The sequence below is a fragment of the Dermochelys coriacea genome, chromosome 21, assembly GCF_009764565.3.
Source record: "Dermochelys coriacea isolate rDerCor1 chromosome 21, rDerCor1.pri.v4, whole genome shotgun sequence".
Lineage (NCBI taxonomy): Eukaryota > Metazoa > Chordata > Testudines > Dermochelyidae > Dermochelys > Dermochelys coriacea.
In genome coordinates, this window is record NC_050088.1 from 9,757,473 (window position 1) to 9,776,992 (window position 19,520).

General features: G+C 49.2%; 1 protein-coding gene across 4 annotated transcripts in view; it reads right to left on the reverse strand.

Annotated features, from left to right (window-relative positions):
* The window catches only part of IP6K3 (inositol hexakisphosphate kinase 3), a 48,008-nt gene that overhangs the window by 18,642 nt on the left and 9,846 nt on the right, over positions 1 to 19,520 (reverse strand). The window contains exon 1 of one of the 4 annotated variants that reach the window (XM_043500288.1): positions 6,737 to 8,047. The exons of 2 other annotated variants lie outside the window; for them this stretch is intronic. The gene's annotated coding sequence lies outside the window, so the exon portion shown is untranslated. Of the gene's footprint in view, positions 1 to 782; positions 2,905 to 6,736; positions 8,048 to 19,520 lie in introns of those variants that run through there. One more of the 4 variants, XM_043500289.1, reaches the window with a different exon arrangement.

The window sequence follows — 19,520 nt, forward strand, 5'->3', positions numbered from 1 at the left end:
GGATTTCCATAGAAATGGGACTTGACCCCGGGCCTAGAATAATCAACTAGAAAAAAAAACACACAGCCCTGTATTTGTCCTGGTGGCCCTCCTACCCAATTTCTATTAAGCCAAACTGCCCATTGACTTCATTTGGAGCAAGATTAGACTCAGTTATTGGGGATAATAATAATAGGCCCAATTCACTCTGCCCCACGGCAGCTGAACACGAGGACAGGTCTTCTGCTGCCAGAAGCGCTCCACCTGCCCCCTGCCCCAGAATGTCCCTCTGCTGAAGGGCCTGCATTGCAGCTGCACGGAAGATGAATTTGGCTCTACGAAACCAGTCTACCTGAAGGAACAGTTTCCTTGCAATTCCCCAGCCCCGACTCCGATGGCCAATGCTGGAAAACACAGAGGGAGATTTGTTCTTATGCATGCAGGATTGGGGAGTGAAATGGGACACCGGGAATATAAACAAGTGCATGGGAGAGACATTCTGGGATGGTGATCTGGCCTTCCAGTAACTTGCCAGCACTTGATCATTCCAGTCAAAAGAGGGCACTGAAAGGGACTGGAGAAATTTCTTTCTGTTGCCCTTCCTTTCCTCTCAGCCAAAGACACAGGTTTTGAGGCCTTGCCCCACGTTGTGTAACACCGTAGTGTACAAGAAGTGTCACTGAGCTCAAGACATAAGATACTATTCAGTGGGAATAGCAGCGTCTACCTATCTTAGGTACTCATACAGTCCCCTTTACCCCAGCATCCGAGCACATTGCTATTTTCGTTGCATTTATCCTCACATATATCCTGTGAGGGAGGGAAGAGCTGTTCTGTCCAGCTTGCGGATGGAGAATGGAGGCGCAGAGAAATTAAATGTCTTGTCCAAGGTCACGGAGGAACCCTGTGGAGGAGCCAGGTATTGAAGATGGTCTCCCAGGCTAGTGCTCTAACCACGGGGCCATTCTCCCTCTTTGCAATGTGGCATCAAATTGAAAATAAATATTGTACGCTCTGATTTGCTTTTAGCAACAGTGGACTCCCAATCTAACAAGTCCTCTGGATTGAAAACACCAGGAGAGTCAACGGTCAAGTGCTTCAACACTTTCTCCTGTTGATAATGAAATCCCTGAATAAATGAACACTTCATCTTGGGTGCCTGGTTTTTGCATGGAGGACTTGTTCAAGTTAGATGAACTGGACTAAGAGAACGTACACTCATCCCCATGGAGAAATGAGATGAAAAGGTTTAAGAACAAGTCCTTTCTGGGGGAAATGTCTTCCCCTCCACTCTGCCCAAATTGAGGTGTTTAAACTCAAACATTTCCCAGGATTTCTTTCCCCTGCCAATTTTATCATCACCCTATGCCACAGAATGGGATTTTTGCCATACAGTTGCATAGATACAGTCTATACTAGCACTTACTTCCTGAAGGCACAATGCTGAGCCATTTATATGAGAGTTTTTCAATGTATGTCTTTAGAGCCACTCTAGAACAAACAAAATTATTTAACATTTCTGAGTTCCATCAACTTTTACCAATTATTTTGCTCTTTAAAGTGTTTTTTGTTTGTTTATTAACAGATTTATCGTAAATCACCTTTCAAGCCAGAGAACAAAGCGTTATTTCAATCCAGCATGTATTGCTTTGGAGATATTCCAAGGCTGGAAAATAACTGACACAAGGCACTTACCGTCCTAGCAATCTTCACATCCCAATGTGTGTCAGGAAGAAAAGCAGCTTCACGAGGCTGTTATTGTTCACACCTCAGCAAAACTCTGAACAAGAGCTGCACTAAGTGAAAGGGGCTGTTTTGATTTGCTGGCATTCTGAAGCAGCCCATCCTGACCACATAAATGTTACCGTGAGCCCTCAATGAGTCACCAGTAGCATGTCTCTGCTTGTCTCAAACAAGGGAGCCTTGAAATTAATCCCCTCTGTTGCTTAAATTATCCCAAGTGATGAAAGATATTTAGGCCAAAAAAACCCCATTGAGAGTACAAATCATTTTTAATCCTCCAAATTTTCTCATTAGAAACTGCAGGGATTTATTTTTCCTCCAAAGACGGTGAGATGCAATCCACGTAGCAAAAAGTGACTCTATGGGTAGAAATAAGAGATAGTCCAAAAATAAGGAGTGGGAAATGCTTTTTAGAACGCCCCCCTCTTCTTTCTTTTTTTTTTTTTTTTGACAAAATCTCAAAATGTTTGAAATTTTTGCTTGTCTGAAAAAAGAAACATGTTTTGTGAATTTTCCTCCCCGTATTTTTGGTCAAAATCCCTGAACATTTTCTCAAAATATTTTTCTTCAAAATGTTCTCAAACTCCCAGTCAGCTCTTATGAAAACACAGATGTTTGTGCGTGTTTCGGTTATTTGCATTTCCCACACGTAAGGACTAGAAAGGGGGGAAACGCTCCACCGTTTAAAAAACACTCCTTATCCCAGGTGTGTTGGATGTTAGGTCCTATAGTCAATGACCACTTTAGAGGACAAGAGCTGGACAGTATTGCCCAAGGCAGAGATAAGTTATAAGCCAGCAGACTCTAGCCAGCAGAGGGCTATGATGCACACAGGCTTAGCTCTTCTGTTCCACCAATTCAAGCAGGCCAGCTTTTAAAAGTGAAAGCAGTTTATATTATTTATTTGTGATCTTACAATACACATGCACAATAAATATATTGCCAAGGCCAAATCACGAGGTCCTTACTCAGTTTCCACTTGGTTCTTCCCAAGGCAAAATCTCACTGCTCAGATTCTACAGTGATGGGGCAGAATAAAGATAGACAGACAGTATCTGGCGTTGTACAATAAAACCTCAGAGTTACGAACACCAGAGAGATGAACTGACCAGTCAACCACACACCTCATTTGGACCCGGAAATATGCCATCAGGCAGTAGCAGAGACAAAAAAAAAAAAAAAAGCAAATACAGCGCAGTGCTCTGTTAAATGTAAACTACTAAAAAAATAAAGGGAAAGCAGCATCTTTCTTCTGCATAGTAAAGTTTCAAAGGTGTATTAAGTCAATGTTCAGCTGTAAACTTTTGAAAGAACAACCAGAACATTTTGTTCAGAGTTATGGACATCTCACGGTTATGAATAAGCTCCATTCCCAAGGTGTTTGTATAGGGTTACCATATGTCCACATTTTCCCAGACACGTCCAGCTTTTTGGTTCTTAAATCACCCTCTGGGAAGAATTTTTAAATATCTAAAAACATCCGGGATTTTGCCATTATTATTTTTCCCCAAAGAGGAGTTGATCATTCAAGAAAGAGAGTGAATGTTGATCATTTGAGAAAGAAAGTGAATGTTGATCACTCGAGAGAGTGCCCTCTTTCCCCCCCTGAGCTCCCAGCCTGTGTGCCACAAAACAGCTGTTTCACACAGCTGGGAGGGAGGGGGGAGGAGGGGGAACACGGTGCGCTCAGGGGAGGAGGCAGGGCAGGGTGGGGATTTGGGGAAGGGGTCCAATGGGGCAGGGAGGGGCAGAGTTGGGACGGGGACTTTGGGGAAGGGGTTGGAATGGGGGTGGGGAAGGGGTGGAGTTGGGGTGGGGCCATGAGCAAATACCTCCTCCCCTGGTGGAGTGTCCTCTTTTTTTGAATGTTCAAATACGGTAACCCTATGTTTGTAACTCTGAGTGAGGTTCTACTGCATTTAAAATAAAGACACTAATTTAATCTAGTTAAAAACACTTTAGGAAATTGAAAGCAAAACTGTTTTAAAAGCACTGAATTTACTGCCCGTCGTTTAGTCTCTTTGTTTATATAATTATGGCATTCAGCGTGGAGGTCAAAAACAGACCAGGTGGTTCAGTAATCAATTCCTACTCGATCCTGCTTTCCAGTGCCCATGTGCTGAACACTGTGCTGCAAAATGTGTGTTATAAACATGGTAGGGAGCTATTTATGTTTTACTTGGACGAAAAGAAATAGAAAATATCTGTCTATTGATAAATCCAGGCTCCAGAGCTGATAAATCCATACACAGACAGATTTCAGGGCAGATAGTCAGCTGGTATAAATCGTCAATGGCACTAATGCAGTTTAGGAGCTGAGGATATGGCCCATAGATTAGATAGCTACAGATTCACAGACAGACAGACATTTCTTCCACATTCCTATATTACCACACCATTTCCCTTTAATCTTTGGCCTCAAAACAAAAGCTCCTCCCTGCAGCACAGCGAGGGGGCTGATCGGTCGGGTTAAATCCCCCCTCTTTCATAGGGCTCTGCCATGTGGTACACTGGCTGTAGCAGTGTGGGAACAGTTTGCCCTAAGTGCTGTCCATGCAGGGTCCCTGCTCTGTGGCCTCCAGAACCAACCTTGTTTCACCAGCCCTAAATTCCCTCTTTTCAAACATTATTAGAATCATTAACTCTCCCGTCTCTTTTGCACAGATAGGTTTCTCGTCCGAGCCCCAGACTTATTTACAAACCCGCCTCCCGGCGTCGTCGTCGGGAGGCTGCTTTTAGGCTGGATTCAACATTCATCAGAATCAGTATAAGCCTTTTCCTGGACTTCAGCTCCAGCCCTCGGTGTATTTCCACACAGATTTTTCATGCACAGCCAAGCAGGTGCCACATTCGCGCTCACGGGATTTTAAAAACTGCTTTTTCTGCTCTTCCCTTGACCACGGCCGAACGGGGAAAGAATAGCTACATATGGGGGCAGAGTGCCAAGAATGAACAGCTCTGTTCTCTGCAAGGAGCTCTAACCATCCTCCCAGAAATCCTTAGGGGCACAAGCCCTGAGCCCTTTTATCTTGCATCTCCCTTCCTGAAAGAATCTGATGTTCATCAAGTTTATGGCTGGTACAAACGTCCCTCATGAACATGATGCAAAGAATCAGTGTGCTGCACCGACGGATTTATTCCGCTGCTTTGTACAGCAGCAGGACATAGGGAGGAAGGGTAGAAATTGCATTAGCCTGGATTGATAGGCAGCTAAAAAACCTATTTCCTCTGCCTCCCATTGCTGGGGCATTTGGGATAAAGTGCAAAGCAACAGTCACTATCAGGTAGCTGGGTAAATGTGCTGTATGCCTTGGCAATACTCCCCAGACCGTGCAGCGCCATGACATTTGGGCATACGGCAGCGCCCTGGTGGCTGTGATTATAAATGCTCTGTCCTTGCATCATCCTTTGCTTAGGTGCCTGAAACGTCACGGAGACACCCGTGTCTTTTTACCCTTTCATTCTGGGTCAGCTCCAGTTGCTCCTCCACAGCACACGGCACGCACCGTTCTGGGCTGATGCTAACTTAGCCGAAGGAAGGCTGCTGCTCTAACAGGGCCCATTCTGCTAAGCCTACCTAACCACCCCCACTCCCCCCCCGCCCCCGCTGCAGTGAAGCTCGTGGCCTGGGGTGAACCCGAATGGGACATGCTGCTGTTCTCGGATGGGAAGGCTTTGCCTCCTGCTATGGCTCCCCTTTCCCAAGTGTCCTAGTTACATGTATCAGGACAGATTGGGATTTTGTTGACAGCGGTGTAAATCCAGAGTTAGCTCATTGGCACCACTGCCGTTACTCCGGATTTAGACCAGCGTGACTGCAGAGGAATCTGCTCCACTGTAGCCAGGAAAATACATTTGAGTCAAAGGCACAGACTGTCGCTTCATCTCCCCAGACTGCCCAGGGAGCACTTTAAAGCAGAACTCCCCAAAGCCCATCTCATTTAGCAGCTCAGCGACTGCATCCTAGAGCAAATGTACAAATTGATACACAACGTGACAGCAAAGAGGAGGCCCTGATCTGCCACCGTCTGAGCAACAGCTAGATTTCAGACACCCCAGCGTTTGAGGGGGGGTTAGAGCAGACCCATTTCTAAAGCCCCCATCCATCGACCCGGGTGCTTATATGGGCACCATCCCTGTAATAGCTGAACACCAAATAGGTGTTTTATTTGGGAGCTCTTCAACCTAGGGAAAATAATTAGCTTTGTTACAGGCAGGGTTAATCAGAAATGGACCCAAACTAGTGTCTTGCACCTCAGCTGATGCAAATCAGCAGAGTTCCACTGACTTTAATGTCCCTACACCAGTCTACACCAGCTGAGGATCTTGCCCTCAGAATAATTATCCAATCCGCTCCCCCCACCATCATCACTGAGGTCTGTATAAATTGGGATCTGGATCAGAACAGACCCCGGTTTTGAAAAGCTAATCCACAACCAGCAAAATCTGTGAGATTCCCACATAGCCCCAGCTCTGTCCATCCCTGGGGTTTAGTCAACATAACCATCAAATCCACACTGCCATTCAACAGCCAGGTGTTGTCTGGTCATAGGCATTTCTGCTCCCCTGTCTGTCTATATCGACTGGTTGTCTCTTGTCTTTATCTTACATTTAAATGGCAAGCTCTTTGGGGCTAGGACTGTCTGTTTGTTCTGTGTATGTCCAGCACCTAACACAAAGGGGTTGTGTCCGATAATACAAATACATAATGAAGCATATGTAAGAATTATGCCAGTCAGCCACAGAATTTCCGGAGAGTCGAGGAAGGCAATTGAGAATGGAAATTAGCTTCATCTTTGCACAGCCTAGTGAGCCCTTTTTGAATTTTCATTTCAGCCAGTTACCCTGCATTCTTCTTACGTTCCCTTTGCCACTTGCCAATCCATACTACCAAGGCAGGCCAAGCTCAAAGAACTCTTAATCATCTCCCTGCCCATTTGCAAAATCAAATAAGCAGTTATTAAAGAAGGTGTGTAGTGAGCGCACGACACTACCCCACGACAAAAATACTCACCCATCAGCACCTGCCTGGCTGGTAAGGCATTTACCCCAGCAGTGAGATTTTGTACGAGTATCCCAGTTTGTCAGGGTGCTGGTCAGCCCGGTTGGCTCCCTTCGATGCAGCCTAAGTTTGAAAGCCCAGCCTTGGTACATGGAATTGGGGAGGGCAGGGAAGTGAGCTGACATCCAGCGGGAGTCACCTGACTTTATTGGAAATTCCTGGCAGCTGTGGGTTATGTACAGCCAACAGCTGAGGCAAGTGGGTGGGGGAAGGAAGGGGTTATAGGGAGAAAGGAGAAAGAAAACACAAACAATAAGGGAAAGAAAATGATGCGTTGGCTAGGAGTAAGTTGGCAAATAAAGAAGAGCTGCATGTGAATTCCTAGAGGGAGCAGTGTGTTCCTTTTCTTGGCTAGTTGTAAGAGCTCCTTGCTTGGTTTTGCAATCAGCACTCCAGGAAAACAATTCTGCTTCCTGCTAATTTATTTTCAGCATCGTCTTTCGTAAAAGCTTCACTGAGCTATTGTTTTTCGCCTCTCACCCGCTTCCCTTTTAAAAGGCTCTCTGCTCCACCTGGGATAGCTTTAGTCTTTGCAAAGCTGGCTGCTATCAGTAGGGGGATATGGCCCCTGTTTGCTCACCTTTGGTGGGCTGTGAAACTCAGCAGCTGTTTGGGGACAGATATTAGCTAGCCAGCTACGCAGCCAGCCAGGTGGTTCTAAAAACATTCTTCTGATCTGTTAATCCCATGAGCCTGGACAGATGGGTGCGTGCATGTTAGTGCTCTTGTGCTGGAGTGAGGCAGGCTGGGTGACACAATGGAATTTCACCTTCAGCCACCTGTGGTTTGCTAATATCAGCTCCATGAAAGCAACAGCACTAGGAAGCAGAATGGCAGAGGTGCTGCAAGCCAGCCCCAGTTGGCTCTCACACAGCACTTTTCATCTGTAGATCTCAAAGCACTTTGCAAAGAAAGACTGTTTACAGAGGGGAAAACAAACCTAAAGAGGGGAAAGTGACTCACTCAGCAGCAGAACCGAGAAAAGAACCCAGGTCTCCTGACTTCCTGTCTAGTGCCCTACCCGCTAGACCAGTAACTCTCAACCTTTTCAGACTCATGAACCCATTTCAGGAATCTGATTTGTCTTGTGTACCCCAAGTTTCACCTCACTTATCTGACTTGCTTACAAAATCAGACATAAAAATACACAAGGGTCACAGCACACCAGTACTGAAAAACTGCTACTTTCTCATTTTTACCATATAATTATACAATAAATCTATTGGAAAATAAAGACTGTACTTACATTTCAGGGTATAGTATATAGAGCAATATAACCAAGTCACTGTCTGTATGAAATTTTAGTATATACTGACTTCACTAGTGCTTTTTATGCAGCCTGTAGTAAAACTAGTTGATGTACCTCCTGGAAGACCTCTGTGTAGCCCCAGGGGTAGGCGTACCACTGCACTAGACCACACTGCTGACAAGCTAGTGGTACAGCTGCCTAGAGAAAACTGACACAGGGCATCTTCTTTGCAAAGTCAAGGTGTGATCATAGTACAGGTAGGCAGGCAGTAGCTTAGACATGGCAGAAGTGGCTAGCAACCCGAATACAAGCTGGCTGAGGACCCTGGGCATATATTCAAGTTGCTAGTCCATGTTGCCATGTCTTCACTATTATTGTTACTGATGCTAATTTGATAAAAGCTAACAGGGGTATGCCTACCCCTGCTCTGCAGTAAAGACATACCCACAGAATCTCCCTGTAATGTGCCTGACTCAAGAGCGAGAGATGAAAAAGACTTATTAACTCATTCAGCTCCCTGCCAACGTGGGATTGTTCCTTACAGTGTATGTGAGGACAGCATATTAGTTCCCTACGTTCCTTTCGCTGACAACTAAAAATGGAGATAGATGGCTGTATCTCAGACTGGAAATAAGGCCTACATTTTTAATGGTGAGAGTAATTAACCACTGAAACAATTTCTCAAGGGTCGTGGTGGATTCTCCATCACTGACAATTTTTAAATCAAGATGGGAATGTTTTTCGAACAGATCTGCTCTAGGAATTATTCGGGGGAAGCTCCCTGGACTGTGTTGTACAGGAGGCCAGAGTAGATGATGACAATGGTCCCTTCTGGCCATAAAAGCTATGTATGTACCTGTGTCTCATCTAGTGCCGGGGAGGGGGGGGCTGTAACCAGAACAAAGAGACATTTGTTTTTTATGCCACATGTACTTGGCACATGTGAGGTTCTGATGGGGGGAGGGGGAGAGCAAAGCAAACGCTGCCACTGGACTTGAAGAGAGGCTGGACAAGGCTCTGACCCTAAATAACTTTTGGATTCAAGTTATGTGTGAGAGAGCAGATCACCTGCAAGGGTCAGGAACACTACCCTGCCCTCTGCAAGAACCAGAGCGCTCAGCTGTACTCATCTGTATTATAGCAGCAGCTGGAAGTTGAGATTGGGACGTGCTAAGCACTGTACAGATGCATGGTAAGAGACAACCTGCTGCCCTGGAGAGCTTGCAATCTAAAGGGACAAGACAGTCCCAGGTAGTTTTATTATCCTCATGTAAAAGGTGGGGAAGAAGCCAGACGGAGGGTCTACCTAGCCAGCATGCCTGAATTAGCTTTGGTTGACTAGCTCACTCAGAACAGCAGTTTAGCCGCAATGGCATGGGTCCCAGGTGGGACTGTACTCAGGATAGCCTGTGTCACAACAGCTGTACTGCTCTTTTCAGTGAGGTAGCTCAAAGTTGGCCTGCGCATACTGCAGTCATCCCTCCTGTTTGCAGTGCGGACATATCCTACATGACTTGACCACAGCCATACCGCCAATCAGTGGCAGAGCTAGGAACCGATGAGTCCTAGCCTAATACCTTAGTCACAAACCCACCTTTCCAGAGCTCTGCCGCCACCATCCAATTCTTCCGCCTTGCGTAGGATAATCACAACCGGCCACAGAGCTAGTGAGATATATCACTGCCCAGCGGAATTATATTACTGAGTGACTGCATGTCTCTCCATCCCCAAAGCCTGTGTAATCCTTTACTAGATAAAATTTGCTGGACACCTCACAGTGACGTCCTTTTTTTTAAAATTAGGGGCCAGATTCTAATCTCAATGGTGCTGGTGTAAATCTGGAACCTTTACACTGAAATCAAGAGTTGCTCCAGATTTTACACCAGTAAATCTGCTAACAAGCCAGGAGTAGATTGTGCAGCCCTTGCTCACACTGGCAAGTGCCTACCCACATGACTAGTCCATGGATAAGAGCTGCCGTTAGCATTTTGCTCCCAAACTGCCTCTAGAAATGAACCTTATGAGAGAGGAAGGCTGGCTAAGTGGTTAGGGTGCGGGCCTCAGACTCAGGACACCAGGGTCCAATTTGCATAATTTTGGGTAAAATAACTTGATCTCTCTGGGCCTTAGATTTCCCCATCTGTTCCTTCCTTTGTCTGTGTTTTCTACTTAGATTACAAATGCCTTGGGACAGGGACTGTCTCTTACTAATGTGTCTATACAGCACCCAGGCACAATGGGGCCCCAATCTCAACTGGTGGCTTTGTTTAGGCACTGCTGTCATATAACTAACACCACAATAATCCCTGTGATCACAAAGGACATTTGTCTGCTTTCATCTCCACCCTGTCTCCCTGATTCATCAAACAATAACTCAGTGGATATTCGTAAATCACTGCACACAATTAAGGCCACAATGGTGGCAGTGAATAAGGAGTTGAAAAGATTTGGATGAAAACAGCAGGGGTTTGAGAGGAAAAGCTTGATGCTGAGATAACAATCTATTGATATAATAATTCCCTCTTACTGGCAGGGAAAAACATGACCATAAAGCACTGAGAAATTGAATTGATGCTCTGGGGCCGCGGCTGAGATTAAGAATCTGACAGAAGGTGACGAATCTGGAAGATGAAACAAAGGACCTGATTCTCATCTGATTTAGGTCTGCTCTATGCACTGTTTTTGTACTTGTATAACAATTATTTACCGATATGGTACAACCACTAGAATGGATGCAGTTATATCAGTCTAATTTCCCTTCCTGTACAGGAATAGCTATCCTGGTAAAAGCATTTACACTGGTATAACGGCACATACATTAGGAGGGTTGCCACATTCACTCCGCTGGTACAATTAAAGCCATGTCCCTTTTGTATGCACACAGCCCACTGTGTTACTTCAGTTTTACACCAGAGTAACTCATGCAAAGCAAAGGCAGCTGTGAGTCAGTCCCCTCCATTCTGAAAAGAAATGACTTGCGGGTGAGAAAGAAAGGTCAGCTATAAAAAAAAGACACTGAAAAAGTTAGAACCATTAAACAACCTTTTCAGTTAGGATGCCTTGTTGGGAAAATTGATCAAACCCTGCCCCTTGTTTTTCTCTCTGCGTAGCCCGAGGAAACCCCCTCAACAAAATGTCATTTCTGATCTCTTTCTTTAGTCCTAATGTCTAGCCTACACATTTTTTTAAAAACATTTATCTTATGTGGTTTTGGAGACCTCACTTTGAGTAACTTTTCCTCAGGCTAGAGAGGCGCAGTTCCTCGGTTGGTTTAAGTGATTCTGAGGAGTTAGGCCAGCAGAGTGAAGAAGGTATGTTCAAGGCTGGGGGCTGAATGCTGGTCTTGGTTACGCCCATTTAAATCTGGAGTAACTCCACTGATGTCAGTGGAATTACTTCTGGATTTACTGCACGGATCAGAAATAGGATCCTGCCCTCTCTGATCTGTGTATGGTATTTCTAAGATGCTTATCACCTTCTGATCTAGGCACTGATTGGATCTGATTTTCAGCTATTGTCTGGCCCTTTTATGCTGCTCTGGCCTGAAAGGGGGCAGATACTTCCTCCTTAGAATAGCCACTCCCTCCCCCCACAACTGAAAGGCTCTGCACTGGCCTTCCTCCCAGCCCTCTGCATCAGGGTGGGGCCACAATGCACTGCCCTATTATGGTTCTCCGCATCCCAGAGCCCAGAGGGAGCTATGGAAAGCAGACTCTAGGAGCAGCCCAGGAGTTGCTCTAACTTACACTGGGGTGGCAGGCCGGCCCCTGAATGGCCTCCTAATACAAGGAATGCAGAGGAGGCTTCAAGTATCTGCACCTTCCCATGTCTGCCCCAAGCACAGGAACAGAGGAACAGAGAATCAAGCCCAGTGAAAAGACTCGCCTTCAATCCCCCCACCCCACCCCACTGCCTTGCACCTTGCGCTGTGATTTACAGTTGTGCAGTGTGGGGGTAACAGCTCCCCATGAGAATGGCAGTGTTTCACACCCACTCTGCACAGATGTGTGCGGAGAATGACATAAGGGGCAGGCCAGGGGAAGATCCAGGTCCCCCACCCAGCTCTGTACTTTCCTAAGTGATACAATCTCTTTTTATAACTCCCTGACCAGAATAGATGGTGTTTCCACAGGAGCCTACCAGGGAATTGCATCTGATCCCTTCCCCTCTGCTCCCGTGTTCTCTGTGGCTTTCCGCTGCTGGGTACAGCATCCAGGGAGAGACCCCAAGTCTCGGGCAAAGTTTTCCAGCACTTCTTACCCTCACCCCCACCCCCACCCCCACCCCTCGAGCTGGTCCTAGGTTTTGCAGGGATCTCCGACCTTGAGGCACCTTTGCTTACAGCCCGAGGCCCAAATCATGCAATAGTTCTCTGCAGGGCTCCTGCCCCTGTTATGCAGGCAGGCACGCAGGTGGGACCCTACCGACCAAGCTTGACCTCACCTCACCTCTCTGCCTGCTTCCCTCTATCACTAAGGAACATCCCTCCCACACCTGACCCCCCCATGTTGATAAGATTTACACAGGATCTCCGCAGACACCCTGGCTGGCCAATTTAGCTAAGAATCGCTAATCCCGGGGCTGCCCGCAATCCTGCAGTGACATAACTGAAGCTGCTGGCGCTCAAGGGAGGAAATAAACAATAGGGAGCCGCGCCGGCAGCTGTTGCATTAGACTGGCGAAGGGGAGGGGAAAGGGGAATGAGCGTTTGCCAAAGGGAAAAATTCCACAGGGAAATCAGGTTGTCGTCAGACTTCTAAGTAGGAGTTATAAAGACCTTCTTTCATGCTGACTCCTATGCTTAATGGCCTATGTGTCCTAGGCCTGACTCCTGGCTGAACTGCACCATGGGTGGTCATTTACACCTGTGCAAGGTGATGTAAAACACTAGTGCTGTACCCTCACATTGCACAGGGCTGGGAAGGGCACGAGCTAGGGAGAATCAGGCCCCTCAAGAACCCTTTGGATTAGTGCTTGGAAGCTGGGTCTAGAAGCCGGGCTGTAAGAGCCACGTTCACAGCTGCCCTGCAGCCCCTTTGCCACTGCGAGGCTGCTGCAAAAAGAAACCAAGCCCCTCACCCAGGAGTATTCCCAGTGCACTGGACCCTATGTTGGGCACAGAGTCATTTCTGTGTCCCCTGCACAGGATCCCCACCTAGGGCTGCCAACCCTCCCGGTTTCGCCAGGAGTCTCCCGAATTGGGCTCCATCTCCCGGAGGCTACTGAAGCCAAACAGGGAGATTTTAGGTCGCCAAAAGTTCGGTGGCACAGCAGGGCTAAGGCAGGCTCCCTACCTGTCCTGGCCCTGCGCTGCTCCCGTAAGTGGCCGACACATCCCTGCAATCCCTGGGGGAGGGGCAGTGGGTCTCCGCGTGCTGCCCCCGCGCTGAGTGCCGACTCCGCAGCTCCCATTGGCCAGGAACTGTGGCCAATGGGAGCTGCGGGGGTGGTGCCTGCAGGCAGGAGCAGCGTGCACCACGTGGAGCCCCCGACCCACTCTTCAGGGGCTGCAGGGAAGTGCTGGCCGCTTCCGGGAGTGGTGCGGGGCCAGGACAGGCAGGGAGTCTGCCTTATCCTGCTGCACGGCCAACTGGGAGCCGTCCAAGATAAGTACTGCCCGGCCATAGCCCACACACCTCATCCCCTCCCACACCCCAATCCCCTACTCCAGTCCTGAGCCTCCTCCCAGAGCCAGAACCCCAAACCCCCTCCTCTGGGAAGGGGCGGGGCAGGGGGCGGGGCAAGGGTGTTTGGGTTTATGCAATTAGACAGTTGGCCACCCTATCCCCATTCTCTGGTACCGGGGCTGTTCTGGGGTGGGCTGGAGAAGGAAGGGGGAGGTGGCGATTCTGCATCCTTGCAGTGGCCCATAGGGGGGATCTTATCAGTGGCCCAAGTTAGGGCAGCTCTCAGAGGCTCCAAATAGTTTGCCCCTCCCCTCGTTCCCTGCATTGCCCGTGTACTACTACTAATGAATCACAGTCCCAGCGCAGGGATGCCTCTGGCCCTCTGAGTCCCAGCATGGGGAGAAGGCTCCCAAGAGCACACCTTCCAGACCATTTCCCCTCCTGCCCATTAACCATGGGAACGTATCAGTGTCTGTTCACTGACAAAGAAGGAAACCACTACACTGACTGGTTGAGAGAGAAATCAACTTACTAGCCAAGAAGGCGCTTGCCCAACTCAAACCCGTCACGAATCCTGCTCTGTAGAGAAGCCAGGAGGTATTGTCGAGCATTGCTCAATAAATCAGGGGCTGAGTATTGAATAGCAAACGTCATGGTTATCTGGCTGGCCCAAGGCAATAAGCCTCTTTAAGCTCCATGAGGGCTGTGCAGCCCCCTGTCGGTGCCAAGGGGATACTAACATGGTCTGATGTTCTGGTGGATTCCTGAGAGATGATTGCACCGGCTGGATCCTAAGCAGCCAGGACCCGTTAGCTGCAAAGCCTGGCTCCCAAAATTCACTGGGTGGTGTTTCCTTCCTTTTCTATCAATCAAGAGCTGATCCTGCAGGGTGTTGGGTGCCCACAGCTCCTGCTGGGCCCACGGTGTGGCCCGTTGTAAGGGTGGGGCGAGCTTGGATCAGAAGGTGTAGGGATTTGGGGATCAAGGGGTTCGCTTCGGGCCCCTCTCTAACCCCAAGTCCATTGGTTTAAGAGGATTTTGTGCTGGACCGGAGTTCAGACTTAATAACACCTTCACACTCCTCTGATCCTTCAGGCTGCCGGGGCCGAATGGGCCCCCCGCCCCCCAACCCAAGTTAGAGCAGCAGCAGGGCTGCTCTCACCTGCACTGGGCTGCCTATAGCCCCCAGGCGCTGGTCCAGTAGGAGAGAACAGCATGTGTGCGCAATGCTCCGGCCACACGCCATACCTCCAGGAGCACACCCTAAGGGTACAAACAACACAGCAGCAGGGAGGTGTTCAGGCAGACGTACAGACAGCAGCTCTGCTCAAACTAGCATCTAAGAATAGTAGAGCGAAAGCTTGTGCTAGCTGCTCAGTACCTACCGATGGGGCTGTACTCAGGCAGTGGCTATTTTTAGACCCTATATGGCCTCTGCCACAAGCAGGGGATGGTGTAGAGCCATTCCACCAGCCAGGGAAGCCCCCTCCATCCAAGGGCTGGACCCACAATCGCAGTGACAAGCAGAGCTGGACAAGCAATTTCCGATGAAATGATTTTTTGGGATCAGAAAATGCCGGTTTTGCAGAGCGTCAAAGGTCAAAAGAATGTGAAAGAGTCAAAATCTGAACAAACCGTCGCCAAGTTATCGAAGCGAGACGTTCCGATTAACCTGATCCAAATGTTTTTCTTCAGATTACCGCATCCTGGAGAGCTGAGATTTGGGCTTTTTGTCCTGATTTGGGATGGAAAAAAAATTTTTCATCTTGAAAATTCTCTCGGGATGGGAAAACTGGTTCCCTGCTCAACTCTAGTGACAAATCAGCTCTTGTGTGCAGAAGGCTCTGATTTACAAGGGAGGATTAATGTGCTTCTATATTATGTTTTGATTTGTCCTTTCCCTCCCCAATTGAAAAGCTTCCTGTTTTAAGGGAGAGATGGTTTCAGGACTGCACTGGTCGGGTGTCTCTCTTGGGGAGGGGGGGTAACGCACCTTGGTTGCAATGCAATCGGCTCTGACTGCAGCTTCTAGTGCTGCAATGAGAGAAGGGGCTGCCAGAGGTTACATCAATATTGTGTTTGGATTAAAGAAACTAGGAGATGGATCCATCTCTCGTCTAAGTTCATTGAAGCCAATAGGGAAAAACCAGGCCCTGCAAGGCAGGGAAAGAAAAATCACAGACGTGTCCTTGGAATTAATCTCTCTCCACTCACTTTACTAAGTTTGTCCTATAACAAATCCTGGTCCTCTCTCAGAACTGGAGGAGCAAGAATTTACGAGTTTAATTTATCTGGAGCCCTCCTCTCCCCTGCTCCCTGAGCAAGAGATGGGGAAAGGAGAGGCTTGTTCTCCCTGGCCCGAGTCCCTGATTGCTCCCAGGTGCAGAGGAAAGTTATTTAGGGCAGGTGACAGCTGTGTGAGCAACAAGAGTTGCAGCTGGTCACACATGGAGGTGTGCGCTGCCCCATGCTAGGTTGTCAGACAAGCACTCTGCAGAACAAGCACTGGGGATGTATATGTGACAGTGGCCAAGAACACACAGGAGGGGTAAAGATACAGAGACCCCAGATGCGGCCAGAGAATGTGCCTTTAAAATACAGGTGGGTGAATGCCCATAATGTACCAGAAGGCTCTGCTAAATCCATCATTAATGGGATTCAGCGCTAAACAATTCCTTAAACTGATGGGAAACCAACAGCACGATCGAGATGCTACTCTGAAGGCTGAAGGACTCTCCTGTTCTACTGGAGACTGATCCTGTGAGGTGCTGAGGGGGCTCAACAGGATCAGGCCCCTATTTGCCAGATACGGCAAAGGAGAAAAGAAATATATGGGCTAAGGTCTTGGTCGGGGGGGGGGGATGGATAATCAAGTAGGCCCTTCTATGACTGCTTAATTCAGGCCACATCTCTGGGAGATTGTGTGGTGATGCTAGACAGCACAGGCTGGGTGTGAAGGAGCCAGAGGGAACGACAGTGTCTGCCTGAGTCCAGCAGCCTCAATAACCAATCTCTTTGCATTTACCACTGAGGAAGGATGGTCTAGTGGCTAGGGCACTAAACGGAGACCTGAGTTCAATTCCTTGCTCTGCCACAGACTGCCCCTGTGGCCTTGGGTGAGACACTTATGGTATGTCTACATTGGGCTGGAAGGGTGCGATTCCCTGCTGGAGGAGACAGATCTGCACTAACTCTGATTGAGCTAGCACACTAACGATAGTGGGTAGGTGTGGCACTGCAAGCAGCGAGGGGCTAGCTGATCCTGTCTGAGACTATAGGTATATACAGGAGGCAGTTGGCCACCATGGCCACCCTGCTACTTGTAACTCAGTCGAGCTAGCAGGGACATGCCTCCTTGAGCTGGAAATCACACCGCCAGCTCCATGTCATGGCCACCCCCCGAGTGGCTCTGTTCCCCTCACACGGGGATCACAGCACTGCCCTGCCTCACAGGGATGTTCTGAGCCCAAATGCATTAAAGACTGTGAGGGGCTCAATATCATCAGGGAACGGGGGCCAGATAAGTCCCTGAGAGAGACAGAATCCTGGCTCTTCTCTACTGTGAGAGGCCACACAGATGGCCATTGTATATCAGTATTATAACACCCTGGCCTTAAACAAGTCAAGCATCTTTTCATTAAAGGGAGGTCAAACAGACCGGGGCTAACACTTCAGCCCCATCGCTACCTGAAGCTCGGCTCCCACGTCCGAAACAGCCGGTCAGCTCTTCACAGGTGCTGAGCACCCACTGAGGTCGGTGCTAACCGTGGGTGCTCAGCGCCCCGGGCTCGTAAATTGCCATTTTGCCAGGCTCGTCACGAGAGCCCCTCCTTGTGCTTTTCAGTTATTGTGCACTCGGTCCCTTTGGGGGAGTTTACACCACCGCAGGACATGCAGCGGCCCCAGCGTTCTGCCTCGGCTTTCCCCGAGAAACAGCTGGTCTCCCTGAGACTAAACCGGCTGGGATTAGATCTCAGCCTCCTGCTTCACCCTGGGCACCTCAGCCACAGAGGGCAGGAGGGAGTCAGCCCATGCTCACTGGAGCCTGTATCTCCCCATTCTTGCTAGGAAAGGTTGCTCCAGTGCTTCTCTTCTTGCACATTCCCCTTTGTGAGAGGCAGGGCGTGCAGCACGACAGATCGGGCAGGGAGAGCGGAATATAAACGGAGCAGCGGTGGAGTGGGATCCATTGGATCAGCAGAGGCAAAAGCCAGCAGCAGGGGTGTCTTACTCTGGTGGTCTCCCGCGGATGGGGCCAGGGCCACAACAAGGGGGCGGGGTTCTTGCTGTCGCAGCTGTCCAGGTCTCGGGTACCCCCGAGGGCCAAAAAGAGGCTGTGGTCGGCCAGTGAGTGCAGCAGGGAACATCAGTGAGCGGGGAGGATGGCACCCTTGCTGGTGGCTGTGAATTTAGAGGTGTCCCCCACCCAGAACTGGGGGCAGGCTGCTGGCCCTGCGGAACCACCCAAAAGAAGCTCTCAGCTAGGGACTTCTTAGGGCAGTGGTTTTCAAACTGTTTTTTTGGAAACCCAGTTGAAGAAAATTGTTGATGCCTGCAACCCAATGGAGCTTGGGATGAGGGGTTTAGGGTGTGGGAGGGGCTCAGGGCTGGGACAGAGGACTGGGGTGCGGGGGTGAGGGCTGCAGAGTGGGGTCAGGAATGAGGGGTTCAGGGTATGGGAGGGGGCTCTGGGATGGGGCTGGGGGTTGGGAGGGAGTCAGGGCTCTGGGCTGGGGGTGCAGGCTCTGGGGTGGGGCCACGGAAGAGGGTGGCTCTCGCCTGCAGGCACCATCCCCCCCCAGATGGTGTTTGGGGCAAGGGCAGTGCGTGGATCCCCGTGGCCCCCGAGCCTAGGAGCCAGACCTGCTGCTGGCTGCTGCCAGGGCACAACACGGTGCTGGAACAGGTAGGGACTAGCCTGCCTTAGCTGGGCAGCACCGCCGATGGGACTTTTAACGGCCCAGTCAGCAGTGCTGACCAGAGCTGCCATGATCCAGCGCCTTCCATTCTGCAACCCAGTTCTGGTCGTGACCCACGGTTTGAAAACCACTGTATTAGGGGATATTGTATCTCGGGCCCACCCCCTTGGGACCCTCGTGGATTGAGGTGAGTGCCCTGAGTGGCTGTGGGACATGACATGGGGCTCCCTCACTCTCTTCTGGTGAAGCTTTGCACGAGATAGTGGGGTGAGAGCTTTCCAACAGCTTTTCAACACAACTGCTGTGCTTAACGTGGGTTTGCGAAGGAGCAGCTTGCTTGGGGTTGAGCTGGGCTTGGCAAAACACGGCAACCCTGGAACGTTGCACCAGTGAGGACACAGTAACTCAAGCACAGCTCTGCAGTGTGGCTGCTCACACCTGGGTGCAGATCGCCCCATCTAATTCTGCAGTGAAGACGGGTCCTCTGAGGCTGGGAGCCTCCCACTCAGCAGAAGACAGGCCCTTCCACAGGCCACAAGGAGGTTGTATTTATACCCGCTCCTGTATTTTCCACTCCATGCATCTGATGAAGTGGGTTCTAGCCCATGAAAGCTTAAGCCCAAATAAATTTGTTAATCTCTAAGGCGCCACAAGGACTCCTCGTTGTTTTTGCTGATACAGACTAACACGGCTATCACTCTGAAACCTGCCTGTATTTAGGGACACAGGAGGAAGTTAACTGCAGCAAGAAGCTGACCAGCAGGCCCTAGCCAGGCTCATTATTATGATTCTGGGATGTGACGTACCAAAATTAATACCAGAGGTTCAGTTTCACCCCATGTAATGATCTCATCAGAGACTCCTCCATCTCATCAGCCCACCTGCCTGTAATTATAGATTAACTTGACAGGCCATCGCTCCCTATCATATCTCCTCCCCGC